This window comes from Procambarus clarkii, chromosome 26 (assembly GCF_040958095.1).
Source record: "Procambarus clarkii isolate CNS0578487 chromosome 26, FALCON_Pclarkii_2.0, whole genome shotgun sequence".
Taxonomy (NCBI): domain Eukaryota; kingdom Metazoa; phylum Arthropoda; class Malacostraca; order Decapoda; family Cambaridae; genus Procambarus; species Procambarus clarkii.
In genome coordinates, this window is record NC_091175.1 from 45668076 (window position 1) to 45687325 (window position 19250).

Consider the following 19250-nt stretch of genomic DNA (forward strand, 5'->3'; position numbering starts at 1 on the left):
TGTTCCTTGGAATACAGTACCACACAGGGGACTTTGTTCGGCTTAATAATTATCTTCTTTACATAATCATGGGTATTAATCATGCTAATTACATGTAAAACGTCATCAGCAACATTGTGCCTATGAATAGGTTTGCGTTCCTTTATCTTGTCATGATATTTTTTACTCCTTACCTGTTGGAAGTCTCTTGGGGCTAAACATGATTCTTCCATAAGCAGATTTTGATAAACCTCTCGTGGAGGTTGGATCTTAACCATCTTGCCTATATTTTCTAAAACTTCAGGCCTGGTCCGAACATATGGAATGTTGTTTTGTGAATTTCCATGCATCGTCTCTCCTGTTTGCTTGCCACAGTATTCTACAATAGCTACAGACTCCAGCTCTTTAATAACAGTTACTCTTTTCTTAAAGCTTTCCTGCCCTTTGAGGACTGTGTAATAACGGTGCATTGTGATGAGAGTATCTGGGGAGGGCTGAGGTTCTAAGGGAACCCACTGCGTTTTCCCTTTTGATAATACTCTTTTACAAAATATCTCATTTCTCAAATATATTATCCTCAAACGATTATTATTATCCCATATGAATAAGGAGTTCACGGTAGTACCTCTGGCACTGTTCCACACTCCACAGTCGTCTGGAAAGGTCGACCGTGTTTTGGCGCCCTTAGTAAGATTATGTGAATTGTCAACCACATAAAATGTATCTTCTTTAGGCCCATTTGGGACACTTTTAAACACCTTGTTCTCTCGCAAATGCCAATAGACTTCTTCTACAGCTAAAAATTTTCCATTGCGAAGCTTGCCAGAGCTTTCGCTATCGTTATCAGTCGACAATTGAGGTTTTTTTTAACAAAGTGTGTGTCTCCTTAAAGTCATACTGTATTTTGGACACAAAAGTAGTAAAATCCTTTCCGACTGGAGTTGATGTATACATAGGGGGTACAGATAATGGTGATTGACACAAACTTAGAGGTGTGGATGTAATAGTGCTTAGTAACTGGGTACTGTTTATGGATATGTGACCCAGTGGAGGCAAGGACATTAATGGAACAAAATGGTTAGGTGTCCATGATTTATCCCCTTCCTTGAGATTGCCGCTCCACATAATATAAATGGGATCCTGCCTGTATCCCTCACACCGAGGGATAATTTTGGTATTGAGAATACCTATACATTTGTCAAGCATGCCGTTGACAGACGGATATACAGATATTATTTCTCTGTTTACAACAGAACTTGCTGCATACATTGTCATAACTGATGAATCTTTTCCAGGGATGGCAGAATACAGACAAACTTCATTGAAATCAGGAGACACCAGGTTTAAATCCGTATTATCATGCTGTGACATATACCAGTCGCATTGGTCTATTATTTCAATAGTAGTTCTTGCTCTAATTTCTCCTGATCTTGTCTCGTCCCCACACACAGCAAGTGAGATGGCATTGAATAAACAATTCCCATCCCCTTTAACACGAACTGGCATACGGCTGTTTATCGTTTGTCGTCCACAACTTTTAAGGATTTCTGCAGCCGTCTTGTCCTCAGAAAATTCAACATTTGCAGGAACCTTTATACACTCAAAGGTAGCATCGTCAGCACTTATGTTTACACTTATTGGAAGTATCTAAGTATCAACTAAAGTATCTTCACACTTGACTTAAACTTTAGTAGCTATTTTCTGGACCATTCTTCAAGTTTCGGAGGTCAACGAAGATGGAATTCACATGAAATGGCTTATGTTACCATCACTAATAATGTTGTGTTTTCTGTCTAGCTTCAGACACGGTTATGTTACAATTGTGTCTTAAAGAGTTGCGCGCAATTAAGCATGATAGAAATCACTTACAATTAATGCAGGATGGTAGAAAATCACTTACAATTAATGCATCAAGTTTGGAGACTTGAATTGAAATTGAAATTGAAATAAGTTTATTGAGGTAAAATACACACAAATGGATGAGGTAGCTCAAGCTATTCTCACCCCGTTCAGTATATCGTGTTAATACATACATAGACACACACACTTGTACACATTTTAGTGTAACAAGCAAGGCAAATAGTTCTGTCTGATGGGTAGAGGCAACTGCACTTGCAGCTGCACCCGTGTGGCGGTGTAGGAAACCATCAATGTATATGATTTGAGAGAGAGAATGATCTGTGGACAGAGCATCAATATGGCGTAAGGTATTGGGCTTTGCCTCAAGATGAAGCATAATTAGAACCCGAATATCAGGAGAAAAAATTACATTAAAAACTGTCCACATGATACATATATATAATCATGTTTTAAACATTTTAATTGTATTATTTGCATATATATATATAATTAGGAAGTAATGTTTATCTGGGTAAGTTGTCAGCTTTTATGAACTAATAGCTAGTGCGGCTTGTATATGGGGTACATCCGGTCTCTTACCCTCGACTGCGGCGGTAACTTTATGGTCAGGAAGCCAAAAATATTTATAGTTCAAGTTCAAGTATGTTTATTGAGACAAGAAAAAAATACATCTCAAAGGGATAGAGTAACTTAGGCTATTTCTACCCCCTCTACTTCAAGTCCCTCAAGGGGCGCACAAATTCAGTAAGTACAAATAGACAATTAACATTACAAGAATCCCATTTAACATTGCAGGTTAATATAGTAAGTACAGCATACAATTGTTACACTCTTGGGGCAAAATTTTTGTAGCTCCTAAGTATACTGTCTATCATACCATTATCACACATACAAACAATTTGATGTGGTACATTACTTATTTCCTTATTTCTATAGTTATCAATAAGTTGACACTATAATACATAATGTTCTAAGGTGTGGGCGTGCGGCATACTACATAATTTACACTCCTTATCTTTTTCACTGACATCAACTCCGTATTGCCAGATATATTTGTATCCTAATCTTAATCTCATGTAAATTGAATCCTTCCAAGTTGACTTTCCTTTATCATAGGTGAAGGACGAGTTTGTATTTATTACTGAATAATTCTTAAGTGTGTTACTACTATCCACTATTGCCATTCTTTTTATCATTTCTTCATCTTCATTTCCTCTTATTAATGTTATATATACATGTACACATAATCATACATACATGTACAATAATACATACATGTTGATTGGCTTGTGTGCAGGCCTTCACACTCCCTGAGCGAGCCATCAAGTAACTATAAAAAGGCATATATCTTCACTTTCACTTCAGTTATATTTATACCAAAGTATTAACATGCAGCTTATATGTCTTTCTGATGACATAAAAAACTTCGTTTTTTATAATATATAGATTCAATTAACATTGATTTTCAAAAGGTCATAGTTCCCATCGAAAGGGAGAGCGTCGGCCAAGAAGCCTTGTTTAAAATATGAATATTTTTCCTCTCTAATAAGGTATAATCTCTGTGATGCATTAACACAAACTATTTTATATCTGCCTTTCTGATAACATATATAAATATAATCTTTATTTGTGAATATTTGTTAATTAAGCAATATATCAGAGAGCGTGTAGGGTTCGGTGTTCTATGAACGAAAAGGACTGGAGTAGTTTAAATAGCGAACGCATACCAACGAATAACGCTAGTATCTATATAACAAATTTATTGTCATGTGGAATTGATTTAACTTCCAGACACTTTTTTTTAATAAATATTAAATATTTTGTGGCTGTTTATGAAAAATATTATTATAAATACACATTCTACTTGTTAATATTACCAATTAAATTTGCGACAATTTGAGCCATGAAATACGACGACTGGATCACTGTGTACAGGAGGCTGTTATGGCAGCAAACACTCTCCAGGCGACCATATATCTTGGATAAGTCGCTCCACACAATTGTCGCTTGGACCGTCGACTTCCTATGGCGTCACCTCTCACATATTTACGTCTCATTTCGTTATGAAATTAGATTATTTCAGAGAAAAAATAGGTTTGATCATGTTCTACGTGTAGCACCAACATTATAGTAAGTAAATATACCATATTTCTTCATTACTTACGTAATGCTAATACGTTTTGGGTAGTTTTGGCCTGATTTGGGATGATTGGGGTAATTCTATGGACCCGCTGACAATTGTTCACCAGAACAGGTGGTAAACATAACAGGTGTTCGGTGACACATGTGTGTGTTATATCCATCAAGGTTCCCCAAAAATGATGAGTTGAGAAATGTTATCCCTAACATTGGCTTGTAACAGTGGAGTTCACATGTGTTTGAACAACCTGGTTTGCTTGTTATCAAGCTTGTTCATCTATGTTCACTATAACATGAAGCTTTGTATATATATATATATATATATATATATATATATATATATATATATATATTTATATATACTATATACCCCCCCCCTCTTTTACCTCTATTTTTATTTGTACTCAACGCATTTTTTTCTTTTTACCCATTAGTTTTAAGCTTTAGTCAGTAGTGTTTTTTCCTGCCCGAAACGCTTTGCGTAATAGTGGCTTTAGGCATTGTATGTACTAGCTCCTATCTATAAAGCCAACAAACTTTGTAAAATCTCTTTATGTATGTGCCTTTGCCTAAATAAAAATTATTATATATTATTATTATATATATATATATATATATATATATATATATATATATATATATATATATATATATATATTTATATATATTGGTGTATACTGGCAGCAGGTTTTCTTTCAAACATGTTTCATTGAATATGACCGCATATTCTGTATTTATTATTTTCTGGTTTAGGGCTTCTATCCCTCTAACTATTTTCTTAGCATCAGGGCTTAATTGAAATAGGAGTTCTCCAAAACTCATTTTCGTACTTTTAAGGTGAAGAAAAGAAGTGATTTACTATAGAGTGTATTACACTTATTTGTATAATTTGCACGACGTTTCGAACCTCCATGGTTCATTCTCAAGTGAACAGATCTTACAATACTAGTTGATTTTATACCCGCATTAGGTCAGGTGATAATACAATGAAGGTGAAAACATGGGGGGATACATAAGGGATAAATGTGAGGTGAAACATAGAGGCTGCAGAAGGCTTATTGCCTCTGTTTACAGAGGCATATCTACTATTTATATATATATATATATATATATATATATATATATATATATATATATATATATATATATATATATATATATGTCGTACCTAGTAGCCAGAATGCACTTCTCAGCCTATTATGCAAGGCCTGATTTGCATAATAAGCCAAGTTTTCATGAATTGTTTTTCGACTACCTAACCTAACCTAACTTAACTTTTTCTGCTACCTAACCTATCCTAACCTATAAAGATAGGTTAGGTTAGGTTAGGTAGGGTTGGTTAGGTTCGGTCATATATCTACGTTAATTTTAACTCAAATAAAAAAAAATTGACCTCACACATAATAAAATGGGTAGCTTTATCATTTCATAAGAAAAAAATCAGAGAAAATATATTAATTCAGGAAAACTTGGCTTATTAGGCAAATCGGGCCTTGCATAGTAGGCCGAATACGACGTTCTGGCTACTAGGTACGACATATATATATATAAATATATATGTCGTACCTAATAGCCAGAACGCACTTCTCAGCCTACTATTCAAGGCCCGATTTGCCTAATAAGCCAAGTTTTCCTGAATTAATATATTTTCTCTAATTTTTTTCTTGGGAAATGATAAAGCTACCCATTTCATTATGTATGAGGTCAATATTTTTTTATTGGAGTTAAAATTAACGTAGATATTTGACCGAACCTAACCAACCCTACCTAACCTAACCTAACCTATCTTTATAGGTTAGGTTAGGTTAGGCAGCCGAAAAAGTTAGGTTAGGTTAGGTTAGGTAGGTTAGGTAGTCGAAATGCAATGAATTCATGAAAACTTGGATTATTAGGCAAATCGGGCCTTGAATAGTAGGCTGAGAAGTGAGTTCTGGCTACTAGGTACGACATATATATATATAAATATATATATATATAAATATATATATATATAAATATATACTAGGTACGACATATATATATATATAAATATATATATATATGTCGTACCTAGTAGCCAGAACGCACTTCTCAGCCTACTATGCAAGGCCCAATTTGCCTAATAAGCCAAGTTTTCACGAATTAATTGTTTTTCGACTACCTAACCTTACCTAACCTAACTTTTTCGGCTACCTAACCTAACCTATCCTATAAAGATAGGTTAGGTTAGGTTAGGTAGGGTTGGTTAGGTTCGGTCATATATCTACGTTAATTTTAACTCCAATAATTTTTTTTTTACCTCATACATAATGAAATGCGTAGCTTTATCATTTCATAAGAAAAAAAATAGAGAAAATATATTAATTCAGGAAAACTTAGCTTATTAGGCAAATCGGGCCTTGCATAGTAGGTCGAGAAGTGCGTTCTGGCTACTAGGTACGACATATATATATATATATATATATGTCGTACCTAGTAGCCAGAACACACTTCTCAGCCTACTATGCAAGGCCCGATTTGCCTAATAAGCCAAGTTTTCATGAATTAATATATTTTCTCTAATTTTTTTCTTATGAAATGATAAAGCTACCCATATCATTATGTAAGAGATCAATTTTTTTTTATTGGAGTTAAAATTAACGTAGATATATGACCGAACCTAACCAACCCTACCTAACCTAACCTAACCTATCTTTATAGGTTAGGTTTGGTTAGGTAGCCGAAAAAGTTAGGTTAGGTTAGGTTAGGTAGGTTAGGTAGTCGAAAAGCAATTAATTCATGAAAACTTGGCTTATTAGGCAAATCGGGCCTTGCATAGTAGGCTCATTAGTGAGTTCTGGCTACTAGGTACGACATATATATATATATATATAGGAGACATTGGGACACCCTAGGAGAATCCTGGGTCACCCTAGAAGACTCCTGGGTCACCCTAGAAGACTCCTGGGTCACCCTAGGAGACTCTTGGGGTCACCTAGAAGACTCCTGGGTCACCCTAGGAGGCTCCTGGGTCACCCTAGGAGACTCCTGGGTCTCCTTGTGCTATTTACATGTACAAAACCTTGTTCCTAAATGCTAATCCTGATTTGAAACTCTTCATTGATGGATGTAATAGAACCCACGAGCACCACAACATAAATAAATATTTTGTTGATTTAAATTGACAGTCATGCTAATTTAATTGCCAGTCAGGCTTATGTAATTCACAATCATCTTAATATAATTGCCAGTTTGGATAATATAATTGACAGAGAGGATTATGCCAGTCAGGCCAATATAATTACCAATAAGGCTAATATAATTGCCAATCAGGCAAATATATAACTTCGAATTGGGCTTTTTCACCCACAGGGTTATTGATTGATGGAAGTGCCTACCTGTCGAAGCCTTAACCTGCCAAAACTGTGTTGAATTTCAAAATATAATTGGAACAGATCATCAAGGCAAAAGGGGATAGGGGTGAGACCTTCAACAAGCCACCAGCTTCCTGTTCTCATTGAAGCCACTAGGGTTAGTGGCCCTCAGGTAAATCGGGTAAAGTCTTATTCCCAGACAATTACAGCATAACTGATAAAATAGGGTACAGTAATATAAATTTCTGGTTAATTTTGAGTGATATAAATTTCTATAGTAATATAAATTTAAATTTCATATTCACTTCACTGACAGTTATAAATGCCAGTCTGCCTTCAATAAAACTCTTTGGTGAAATATTTATAATCAAGAGAGGAACTTATTTATTTATTTATTTATTTATTTATTTATTTATTTATTTATGCATATACAAGAATGTACATTGGGAATGTGAGGATACATAATATGGTAATTACAGTCTTGTAAAGCCACTAGTACGCGCAGCGTTTCGGGCATGTACTTAATCTAAGAAAATTTTAAGGAGGTAAATACTTGCAAAATTTATAGACAAAAAAATGATAACCGTTACATGGAATGAAAAAAAGAAGATGAGAGAAAATTGTAGGTACAGTATATTAAAGCACATAGGTAGCTAAAATTGATTGCAATGACAGCTTGAATGGTAGTTGACAAAAATTGGTAGTCACAATACAGCATATGGCTAGCACATGAAAGAAGACAGCAATGAACACAATGATAAAGTTGTTTAATACTACATAAAAATTAGGAGATTGGGTAACACTAGGTACAGGGGAAATTTAAAGCTCAGTGTAAATAAGCCTAAGCAAAAAATAAAAAATGGACATCAGTTTGCATATGAATCTGATGAGAAAATTCCTTGATTAGTATACATTTCCCTTCCAATGAAATGGTCTCATCTTAAGTATGTCTCAGACTGTCTTCTTCACCAACTCCAATGCTAAATAATATTACAACAAAAATGTCCATAACTTAGCTACAGAGTATATTAAATTTTAAATAAATTTCCACTGAGAGCAAAAACAAAGCACATTATTATTTACATAAATATGAAGAAAAACATTTAAAGCTTTGTTTTATCTTTGCTAAACTAAAGAGATTTTTCTATACTTATAAGCAATTTTGAGTTTTCCTACAGTGACAGCTTCTCTAGTTCTTGCTTGGTCATCTAACTTTCATAAAAGAACAATATAATAAAATATCTTTAGATCTTTACCTTTCATTGTTTAGTGTATTTCTCAAACAAAATATAATTACCTCTGAAGAACATTCAACTGAACAAATCCACAAGGGCCATGACAAGGATTCGAACCTACATCCAAAATCATCCCAGACACTGCCTTAATCGACTGAGCTACGACATGATCCAACTGACAGTGTGATAACACACTGTTAGATTAAAGTTAATATACCATTATGTGCCTCATTATCCTTTAACATTCTCTTAATTATCTTCCACACTCAAAGTGTTTAGCCTATTATTTGCATGTGTCATCTTGTGCCTCTTCATATGTCCACGGTGACGGAATGTCTTCCCACACTCTGGACACTCCTGAGGTTTATCATCTAAATGCACTAACATGTGAGTGTTCATACTTCCACACTGATTGAATCTCTTCCCACACTCTGGACACTAATGAGGTTTATCACCTGAATGCACCACCATCATGTGAGTCTTCATATTTCCAACACGATTGAATCTCTTCCCACACTCTGGACACTTATGTGGTTTGTCACCTGAATGCACCATCATATGAGTCTTCATATTTCCACGCTGACTGAATCTCTTCCCACACTCTGGATACTCGTGAGGTTTATCACCTGAATGCACTAACATGTGCTTTACTATAATTCCACGTTCTTTAAATTTTTTGCCACACTCAGCACATTGAAAAGGTCTCTCATCCGTATGCACCATCATGTGAGCCTTCATATTTCCAACACGATTGAATCTCTTCCCACACTCTGGACACTCATGTGGTTTGTCACCTGAATGCACTAACATGTGAGACTTGATATAACCAAGATGACTGAATCTCTTCCCACACTCTGGACACACATGAGGTTTATCACCTGAATGTACTAACATGTGTCTTATTATAGTTCCACGTTCTCTAAATTTTTTGCCACACTCGGCACATTGAAAAGGTCTCTCATCCGTATGCACCATCATGTGAGTCTTCATATTTCTAACACGATTGAATCTCTTCCCACACTCTGGACACTCATGTGGTTTGTCACCTGAATGCACTAACATGTGAGACTTGATTTGTCCACGCTGACTGAATCTCTTCCCACACTTTGGACACTCATGAGGTTTGTCACCTGAATGCACTAACATGTGAGTCTTCATATTTCCATGCTCACTGAATCTCTTCCCACACTCTGGACATTCATGAGGTTTATCACCTGAATGCACTAACATGTGACGTTTCACATGTCCAGGACGGGTGAATACCTTCGGACACTGTGGACACTGGTGAGTCTTCATCTTCTTTATGACAGGTGCAGTTTGTGTGAAGGTTTTCTCCCCCGGATGTTGGGAGAAGCGTCAAGGCTTGAGTGTTGTTTCTTAGAGTTAGACGTGATGTGAGCACTTGGCGGTCAATGGTGGTGCATCTTCTTTATGATAGGTACAGTGTGTGTCAAGGTTTTCCCTTAATGCTCGTGCTGGACATCACCGGCGGGTGCTGCTAAAATGGCGACGGTTGTTTACCCTCTCATCACCTAAGCGTTCCAATGTTTTTGTTTGGTTCCACATATCATTTTTCCTACTTCTTATTTTTGTTTAAAATTGGTCATTTACAATTAACGCTTGTATTTATCCCTATGTTTTTCAATCAAAGAATATACTTGGAATTGTTTCTTTAAACATAATGCTACATGATTATACTTTTTTGAAGGAAACAGCTCTCCCATAGTGGATGTGCTCCGAACCATAATGGAATTGACCCAATTATCAGTTGGGTCAACCCAAGTATCGCGTTTCCAAAATGGTCGCCCATGTTGGAATAGACGAACGCTGAAAAAATATGGTTGAAAACATCTTGATAACTTAAATTATTTATTAGTCACAAGAATGACAGTAATAGAAACTTTATATAAAACCTTTCCCAGACAAATATTTTTTAAGTAAAACCGCAGATATTTGTAGTTGTATAAAAGTGGCAGTTTAGACGGGGACTGGTCAAGTCGTATACTGCAATTTCGGATACCGGGCTAGAAACAACTTCGTTCACTGAGAAGTTTGTACATACAAACCATTCCGTTCGTATATGCGCTGGTTTGTGTTCGCTGTTGTTCTCGTCTGAATAAATACATGGCACTTGTTCATATAATTAGCGCTTCCATTATTAGAATTATTTATCCATTATTAGAATAACAAGGTGCAAACTATACCCCCCTTACAGTTGAAATCTATTTATTTATATACAAGAAGGTACATTGGGTTGCGAGAGTACATAACATATATTAAGAGGTACATTGTAGCAAGATTTGAGATTAAAGGATTTAAGACTAACACGTTTAGAAACAGGGCGCCCCCGAAGGAGGCTATTATTTGTTATGCACCCCATACTCAACCAGTAAGTAGTGGAGCAAAACATAGATTACATGGTCTTAAAGTCTTAATCAGGCCAATTCAACTCTATTTCTTTCTTTATTATGCACCCCATACCCATCCCGTGGGCGGTGGTGTAAAGGATTACAGAGGCACATAATCGGTTCAGGAACTGAACCCTCTAGTTCGTTTAGCTAAGCAAATAACAATTTGTGACACTAGTTACAAAATTATTAATATTATATATACATGTACACACTCTCATACATACATGTACATATATATATACGTATACATATATACATACACGTACATACATATCTAATCACCTACACAAATACACACATCAATAATCTTTGTGTCACAAGTGATCAACAAGAGGCTCACAACAGTCACTATACAAGGCACTTTACATCTATGGTGAGTCACACAGTTACTAGTCTTGCTGCACACTGCACACCCACCCAACTGGGCGGCAGCTTTACAGTCATGTGCTCCACACCCACCCAACTGGGCAGCAGCTTTACAGTCATGTGCATGCATTACCTACAGTAAGCAAATTTTGGATACTTCGCTAAGATTTCGAGCAGCACATCATTATGAATGAAGTACTTACACATTTCTTGGACACTATTGATGGTGTTATCTCTAAATTCCGCGATTTTTTCACATTCCATTATATAATGACGCAAAGTAAGCGAATAGTTCTGCTGATAGAGTTTACATTTGCCCGAAACGCTTTGCGTAATAGTGGCTTTACCCAGCAAACATTTTCATGTTTTTAAAACATCCTAAAAACGACATTTCATTGTTTTCAGCACGTTTATAATTACGTTTAGAAAAGGTTTTTTGAGAACTTTTATATACAACCTTAGAACGTAAATAATTAACATTTCTAAAAACTTTTTTATAATCTTTTAATTACCTACATTAAAACGTTTAGGGTAAATTAGGGTATAATAATTTTTTAATTCATATCTGAAATAGAAAGGGAGAGAAAGAAAGAAGACATATCTGAGAAAGAAATGGACATCCTATATATGTATGTGTAAATTACAAATAAATAGGGTACAAAAAGAGAATTAAAATATTATATTTAATTAAGAATGAGTAATACAACAAAATATATGTAATAGCTCGAAATATATAGACTATATCTATAACAGAATATAAAAGTAAAAATTTAAAAATCTTTAAAAATCTATATATGCAATATGTGAACACAATAGATTTTGTGATCAAGCAGCCTGTGATTCATGTCATGCTGAGATCAGTCTGACGTTACAAGCAGTTATTGTTACTTAAAACTAAAACAAGTAAAATTTTCCGAGTATACATATAACACTATAGTTTTTCTATGACTAATAATAAAAATCTATTAATCAAAAGTTTAGGACTAATTAACTAAAAATAAAAATCTACAAGTGAATGTAAACAGTCAAGTATAATATTCATGTAGAAGGAGAAAGAAAAAGAGAGAGAAGGAAAGAAAGAGAAAGAAAGAAAGGGAGAAAGAGAGAGAAAGAAAAGAAAAAAGTCATGTATAATATTCATATTAGCACCATGCAATATAACTTAGATTAAGTAAAAATCTCAGACATTTTTAAATCAAATGAAATATGAGAGCCAGAGAGAGAGCGTGAGCCAGAGCCAGAGAGAGAGAGAGTCAGAGCCAGAGAGAGAGAGAGAGAGAGAGAGAGAGAGAGCCAGAGAGAGAGAGAGAGAGCCAGAGAGAGAGAGAGCCAGAGAGAGAGAGAGAGAGAGAGAGAGCCAGAGAGAAAGAGAGAGCCAGAGAGAAAGAGAGAGCCAGAGAGAGAGAGAGCCAGAGCCAGAGAGAGAGAGCCAGAGAGAGAGCCAGAGCCAGAGAGAGAGAGAGAGAGCGTGAGCCAGAGCCAGAGAGAGAGTGAGTCAGAGCTAGAGAGAGAGAGCCAGAGCCAGAGAGAGAGAGAGAGCCAGAGAGAGAGCCAGAGAGAGAGAGAGCCAGAGAGAGCGAGAGCCAGAGAGAGCGAGAGCCAGAGAGAGCGAGAGAGCCAGAGAAAGAGAGGGGGAGAGAGAGAGAGAGAGAGAGGGCCAGAGAGAGAGAGCCAGAGCCAGAGAGAGAGAGAGAGAGCCAGAGAGAAAGAGAGAGCCAGAAAGAGAGAGCCAGAGAGAGAGAGAGAGCCAGAGAGAGAGAGCCAGAGAGAGAGCCAGAGAGAGAGAGAGAGAGCCAGAGAGAGAGAGAGCGTGAGCCAGAGCCAGAGAGAGAGTCAGAGCTAGAGAGAGAGTCAGAGCCAGAGAGAGAGAGCCCGAGAGAGAGAGAGAGAGAGCCAGAGAGAGAGAGCCAGAGAGCGAGAGCCAGAGAGAGCGAGAGCCAGAGAGCCAGAGAAAGAGAGAAAGAGAGGGGGAGAGAGAGAGAGAGAGAGAGAGCCAGAGCCAGAGAGAGAGAGAGAGCCAGAGATAAAGAGAGAGCCAGAGAGAGAGAGCCAGAGAGCCAGAGAGAGAGAGAGAGCAAGAGAGCCAGAGAGAGAGCAAGAGAGCCAGAGAGAGAGCAAGAGAGCCAGAGAGAGAGCAAGAGAGCCAGAGAGAGAGCAAGAGAGCCAGAGAGAGAGCAAGAGAGCCAGAGAGAGAGCAAGAGAGCCAGAGAGAGCAAGAGAGAGAGCAAGAGAGAGAGAGAGAGAGCCAGAGAGAGAGAGCAAGAGAGCCAGAGAGAGCAAGAGAGCAAGAGAGAGAGCAAGAGAGAGAGAGAGAGCCAGAGAGAGAGAGAGCAAGAGAGCCAGAGAGAGAGAGCGAGAGAGAGAGCGAGAGAGAGAGAGAGAGCCAGAGAGAGAGAGCAAGAGAGCCAGAGAGAGAGCAAGAAAGAGAGAGAAAGAGAGAGAAAGAGAGAGAAAGAGAGAGAGAGAGAGAGAGAGAGAGAGAGAGAGAGAGAGAGAGAGAGAGAGAGAGAGAGAGAGAGAGAGAGAGAGAGAGAGAGAGAGACAGACAGAGACAGAAAGACACACACAACAAAAGAGGAGACAGAACAAAATTAAGGCAAGGAGAGAGAAGACAGAACAGAAACAACAGAGAGAGGAGAGAAATAAGAAATCATTGAAGAGAAGGGGAAGAGAAACACAAGATAAGAAAAAGATACAAGAAAAATATACAAGATAAAAATGACATAAATGAATACCACAAATATAAAAAGTAAAGGAAGAGAGAAGCTAGAAGAGACAGGAAACGAGAGGTGTTAGAAGAGAGGAGGAAAGGAGAGATTAAAAGTTAAGAAAAACAGGAGAGAAACGTAAAAGAAATAAAAAAAAGGGACATTTGTGAGGAGAGAAAATAAAGAGACCAGAGAAGACCATATATCAAGAGTGTGAGGATAAAGACTTATATATTTTCTTAGTAGACATCCTCTGGCTCTTGTTGCCCCTCTTGTATACGAATTGTACTTGCAAGCTTTCCCTGAAAAGATATTAACAAAATTAATATTTAATTATTTATTTATATAAATTACACACACACAAACTTTATATATTATATATATATATATATATAATTTCGTAAACCTCACCTTGTAAACATTCATGTTTCTACATGTTAAACAAGCTACGAGGATGAGGGAAGGGGATGTTCCCTCCATGCTGGATATTATATTTACCAGGAAAGAGAAAGATATATTTATCATTCAGTACCTCCCTCCTTTGGTACCTCCCTTTTCCTCCTTTCAGTACCTCCCTCCTTTTACCCAAGTGACATTGTCACTTGGGTAAAAGTGACCATGTCTTTTTGGGAATAAAGTATGCAATGCATTATAATCTGGAAGAAAATGAGCTTGAAGCAGTTGAAAAACCTGACTTGTGGAGAGGTCATTATGGGGAACTCAGATATTTCCTTAAGGAATTTGACAAACACTTGCTGTTAGGACATGAAGTAAATGAGATGTATGTCAAGTTTTGTGAAATATATGATAATGGCACAACAAAATTTATACTAAAGCAGAGATGCAGAACTAGGAAAAAGGGAAAAATTGCCCAAACATACAAGCAATACAAAGATGCGAGAAACAACAATAGCAGTAAGGAGAGGGGCAGAAAGACTATGACTTTCGGTCATATTCAACAACACAAATATACATACACACACACACATTATTGGAAAAAATTGGAATTGGAATATTGGAAAAAATAATTAAAACTAAATGGGTAGAACACCTGGAGAGAAATGATATAATTTCAGACAGACAGTATGGTTTTCGATTTGGAAGATCCTGTGTATCGAATTTACTCAGTTTCTATGATCGAGCAACAGATATATTACAGGAAAGAGATGGTTGGGTTGACTGCATCTATCTGGACCTAAAAAAGGCATTCGACAGAGTTCCATATAGAGAGGTTGTTCTGGAAACTGGAAAATATTGGAGGGGTGACAGGTAAGCTTCTAACATGGATGAAAAATTTTCTGACTGATAGAAAAATGAGGGCAGTAATCAGAGGCAATGTATCGGACTGGAGAAATGTCACAAGTGGAGTACCACAGGGTTCAGTTCATGCACCAGTGATGTTTATTGTCTACATAAATGATCTACCAGTTGGTATACAGAATTACATGAACATGTTTGCTGATGATGCTAAGATAATAGGAAGGATAAGAAATTTAGATGATTGTCATGCCCTTCAAGAAAACCTGGATAAAATAAGTATATGGAGCACCACTTGGCAAATGGAATTTAATGTTAATAAATGCCATGTTATGGAATGTGGAACAGGAGAACATAGACCCCACACAACCTATACATTATGTGAGAAATCTTTAAAGAATTCTGATAAAGAAAGAGATCTAGGGGTGGTTCTAGATAGAAAACTATCACCTGAGAACCACATAAAGAATATTGTGCGAGGAGCCTATGCTACGCTTTCTAACTTTAGAATTGTGTTTAAATACATGGATGGTGATATACTAAAGAAATTGTTCATGACTTTTGTTACGCCAAAGCTAGAATATGCAGCTGTTGTGTGGTGCCCAACAACAGAAGTTGGCCCATATCTTAAGAAGCACATCAACAAACTGGAAAAGGTGCAAAGACATGCTACTAAGTGGCTCCCAGAACTGAAGGGCAAGAGCTACGAGGAGAGGTTAGAGGCATTAAATATGCCAAAACTAAAAGACAGAAGAAAGAGGTGATATGATCACTACATACAAAATAGTATCAGGAATTGATAAAATCGACAGCGAAGATTTCCTGAGACCTGGAACTTCAAGAACAGGAGGTCATAGATTGAAACTAGCTTAACACAGATGCTAAAGAAATATAAGAAAATTCACTTTCGCAAATAGCGTGGTAGACGGTTGGAACAAGTTAGGTGAGAAGGTGGTGGAGGCCAAGACTGTCAGTAGTTTCAAAGCGTTATATGACAAAGAGTGCTGGGAAGACGGTCTCATCCTGTAACTACACTTAGGTATTTACACACACACTATATATATATATATATATATATATATATATATATATATATATATATATATATATATATATATATATATATATATATATATATATATATATATATGTCGTACCTAGTAGCCAGAATGCACTTTTCAGCCTACTATGCAAGGCCCGATTTGCCTAATAAGCCAAGTTTTCATTAATTAATATATTTTCTCTATTTTTTTCTTATGAAATGATAATGCTATCCATTTCATTATGTATGAGGTCAATTCTTTTTTTATTGGAGTTAAAATTAATATAGATATATGACCGAACCTAACCAACCCTACCTAAACTATCTTTATAGGTTAGGTTAGGTAGCTGAAAATGTTAGGTTAGGTAGTCGAAAAAACATTAATTCATGAAAACTTGGCTTATTAGGCAAATCGGGCCTTGTATAGTAGGCTGAGATGTGCGTTCTGGCTACTAGGTACGACACACACACACACACATATTATATATATATATATATATATATATATATATATATATATATATATATATATATATATATATATATGTCGTACCTAGTAGCCAGAACTCACTTCTCAGCCTACTATGCAAGGCCCGATTTGCCTAATAAGCCAAGTTTTCATGAATTAATTGTTTTTCGACTACCTAACCTACCTAACCTAACCTAACCTAACTTTCTCTACTACCTAACCTAACCTAACCTATAAAGATAGGTTAGGTTAGGTTAGGTAGGGTTGGTTAGGTTCGGTCATATATCTACGTTAATTTTAACTCCAATAAAAAAACATTGACCTCATACATAATGAAATGGGTAGCTTTATCATTTCATAAGAAAAAAATTATAGAAAATATATTAATTCAGGAAAACTTAGCTTATTAGGCAAATTTGGCCTTGCATAGTAGGCTGAGAAGTGCGTTCTGGCTACTAGGTACGACATTATATATATATATATATATATATATATATATATATATATATATATATATATATGTATATATATATATATATATATATATATATATATCGGACAATTAGGAAAAAAAAAAAAAATTTAAATTATTTTACCTTGTACCTAGATCTACCAGGCCTGTTTGGTCTATGTTTCAGTACTTGAGAAATCTGGAAGGTCACATCCTCCTCCTCAACTTGTGGATGTGCGTTGATAGATGATTCTGTAAAATTAAGTTATTTATATAATAATAAATTCAGTATAACAATAATATTCTGTAAAATTAAAAGTAATTTATACATCAATCAGATAAAACTCTCCAGAGATGGTGATACACAACATATAAAGGACAAGCTTCAGAACAAAATATGCATTTAGGAATAAGGTTTTGTACATGTAGGTAGCACATGAGAAAATAAGTGGAAGGTGATCAAGTTTATATTAACATGTTAATGGCTTTGTTAAGGCTTTGCAAGAATGAAAAAATATTAATAATATAATATCACCTACCAATTAATTGTACATCATTTATAAGTCAATTATTTGCATTATTATTATTCAATACTAATGATATAAAAATGCATTTTGTAATCTACTATTTATGCAAGTATTAAGCACAGGATCATGAAATAAACTGCACAATATTGTAATGGATAAACCAATTAAGTTTACATTTTCCTATAGCTAAGTCAGTCAGTTCTATTAGCAGCAGAGAACAATTATGCCCAACCTCTATTAAATGAAACAATCTTAAGAGCAAGTGATAGAAATATAATCATTTATGCTTGGGAAAATATTATGGAATGGTTCCAAATATGAAAAATATTAAGTTTTTTGGTTAAAATTTTTTAATTTAAAATTTAAATTTTTAAGTGAATTTTAAACTTTAAAAAAATTATTTAATTTTTTGGTTACTTACTTAAAATAACATTATATAGTTCTTGTTTTTGTAGAAATGCCAATTTCTTCTTTTGCCCTTCCAGACTGTATAGTGACCACAGGCCGTTTGTTCATATCTTCATTATTCTTCGAACCATGGTTGCACAATCAGACCCACGTACACTGGTTAAAAGCATCACCTAAAAGCAACAACAAAAATGTAGTACACTGACGAATTTTGAATATATATATATATATATATATATATATATATATATATATATATATATATATATATATATTATATATATATATATATATATATATATATATATATATATATATATATATATATATATGTCGTACCTAGTAGCCAGAACGCACTTCTCAGCCTACTATGCATGGCCCGATTTGCCTAATAAGCCAAGTTTTCCTGAAGTAATATATTTTCTCTAATTTTTTTCTTATGAAATGATAAAGCTACCCATTTCATTCTATATGAGGTCAATTTTTTTTTATTGGAGTTAAAATTAACGAAGATATATGACCGAACCTAACCAACCCTACCTAACCTAACCTAACCTATCTTTATAGGTTAGGTTAAGTTAGGTAGCCGAAAAAGTTAGGTTAGGTAAGGTTAGGTAGGTTAGGTAGTCGAAAAACAAATAATTCATGAAAACTTGGCTTATTAGGCAAATCGGGCCTTGTATAGTAGGCTGAGAAGTGCGTTCTGGCTACTAGGTACGACATATATATATATATATATATATATATATATATATATATATATATATATATATATATATATATATATATATATATATATATATATATATATATATGTCGTACCTAATAGCCAGAACGCACTTCTCAGCCTACTATTCAAGGCCCGATTTGCCTAATAAGCCAAGTTTTCATGAATTAATGTTTTTTCGTCTACCTAACCTACCTAACCTAACCTAACCTAGCTTTTTTTGGCTACCTAACCTAACCTTACCTATAAATATAGGTTAGGTTAGGTTAGGTAGGGTTGGTTAGGTTCGGTCATATATCTACGTTAATTTTAACTCCAATAAAAAAAATTGACCTCATA

The 19250-nt window shown here is 35.4% G+C and overlaps 1 long non-coding RNA gene across 1 annotated transcript; it reads right to left on the bottom strand.

Annotated features, from left to right (window-relative positions):
• Nucleotides 1-13778: 13778 nt before the first annotated feature.
• On the bottom strand, nucleotides 13779-18331 carry LOC138368786 (uncharacterized). Its single transcript, XR_011229687.1, has 3 exons — nucleotides 18198-18331; nucleotides 17395-17501; nucleotides 13779-14332 (listed from the first exon to the last, which is right to left on the bottom strand). It is a non-coding gene; the product is annotated as an uncharacterized lncRNA (long non-coding RNA).
• Between the last annotated feature and the right edge of the window lie 919 nt (nucleotides 18332-19250).